Source organism: Nomascus leucogenys, chromosome 25, assembly GCF_006542625.1.
Source record: "Nomascus leucogenys isolate Asia chromosome 25, Asia_NLE_v1, whole genome shotgun sequence".
Lineage (NCBI taxonomy): Eukaryota > Metazoa > Chordata > Mammalia > Primates > Hylobatidae > Nomascus > Nomascus leucogenys.
This window is the reverse complement of record NC_044405.1, coordinates 13333373-13335593: the sequence shown is the minus strand read 5'-3', so window position 1 is coordinate 13335593 and position 2221 is coordinate 13333373.

The following is a 2221-nucleotide window of genomic DNA, read 5'->3' as shown; positions in this document are numbered from 1 at the left end:
AAAGAGCTTGTGCAGGGGAACTCCCATTTATGAAACCAACAGAGACTTATTCATTACCATGAAAACAGTATGGGGGAGACTGCCCCCATGATTCAATTATCTCCACCTGGCCCCGCCCTTGACATATTGGGATTATTACAAATCAAGGTGAGATTTGGGTGCGAACACAGCCAGACCATATCACAGTCCCATAATCTCTTTTCTAGTGATAAAAATCACAAATTTGAACCATTCATGATATTTTCTTATACTATAATTTATGAAAGATTTACGGAAGATTTACTTACTTCATTTTATGTCTCCTCCACCTTCACTACTGCAATGGACTAAATGGTGGTTGTTCTCCCCCCACCCAAATTCATATGCCAAAATCCTAACCCATAATGTGTGGTACTAGGAGGTGGGGTCTTTGGGAGCTAATTGCGTCATGAGACTGGAGCCCATGTGAATGAGATTAGCACCCTTATAAAAAAGACCCCAGAGAACTCTCTTGCTCTTATTCTATTGTGTGAGGATATAAAGAAAAGACGGCAGTCTGCAAGTCAGAAGAGGGTCCTCACAAGACTGCATCCATGCTGGCACTCTAATCTCATATTTCTGAACTCAAGATCTGTGAGAAATAAATTTCTGTTGTTTATAAACCCATCCAGTTTACAAAGTGCCTAGTCTATGGTACTTTGCTCTGGCAGCCCAGACTAAAACAACTATATTTTTAGGAAAAAATAAATATGCATGCACATACATCTATAAAAGTCTTCAACCTGGTAACTCTGAAATAACTTTTACTTTAATAGTATTCATATAAGAAAGAAATGTATGAAGCCAAAATAAATCTCAAACTTAAGGGGGGAATATTACTTAGCAAAATGCATGTTTGCTTTGCCAAAGCCTGAAAATTTTTTCTTTTTAAGCAAATTGAAAACCTCAAAGATTTCAACATTTTTTATTACTTATCCCAGCAAAATCATTCGGACCACTTATTTTTAAAATTATATAGTCACTGATTTATTTCACTTTTATGCAGTTAGGATAGGAAGTGGAGGTCAATTGGAAAATAGAATTACAGGAATAGGACCATCATGAAATGATTTTTTAATTTATTACCATTCAGAGCATCTATACTTGTTTGTTACACATTCAGAAGAATGGAAGAAAGGAGGGTAGAGAATGTGTCATATGCATTGAAAAGTATTATTCAGTTTTAAAATGAGTGCCCAAAACTATAGACACTATAAGACACTGAATTTGAATATTTTCCATTTCATTCTTCTATTAAAATTCATTTCATTGAGAACAAAAAGAAAACAGGAAAAAATAAGAAGATAAGCATCTTCAGAGAAACAACTATAGCCTGAAACCATAAACTGAGAAGCAAACCTGCCAAATACGGCTATATTTCAACTAAAACAAAGAGTGATCAGAGTGAGTGCTTTCACACGTATAATCACTACATGTTCAGGATGGTCGTTTTTTCCAGGTATCATTGCCTCTACTCTGGGAGATGTAACTCAAAAACTATTTTTCTTAAAATTGTAAGATTTTATGGAATAACGTGACTATGATATTAATAAAAGTAGGAAAGTCATTATAAATTAACTCAGTGTTGTCTAACCATAAAAGGAAAGAATTTGAAGTTGTAAGAGAATTCAGGCTGATATATTCTATTCATTTCATATACTCTGAGCTCCCAACAGAATGAAGCTCACAGAAGTGGAGAGGAGCAAAAGAGAAAAGCATTAACTAGCATGTGATAATATAGAGATTAGAAATGTAGATTTAGAAACCTAGGAATCTAAATCTGAGCCACATTACCTTTAGAAAAGTGAATGCTGATAGGGGGAGAAACAATTATCCAGTACTTAGGGAGTAAGAAAATTAGTGTGATGGTATTCCATTATAAAAACACGGATTTAAAAAAAGATACAAACTGCAATGCCACACCACTCCTGCCCCAGAGGATCCCTTAGCTAATATCTGGATCTGTTCTATGAGGAATGCAGAGAGAAAAAAATCAGTAAAATATATATGCCTGTGTTCTGTTTTCCAAATATGAAAAAGAACAAAAAGCATAAGCAAGATGCAGTTGCTGAAACTACATCACAAGTAGAATTACCAAAGTAATCAGAGAACAAATTGAAGTTAACTTAATCTCAACTTAGAAATTGAAGTGAACAACTAAGGAAGTATGTAAGAAAGAAATACATAGGCACTATACATCAGC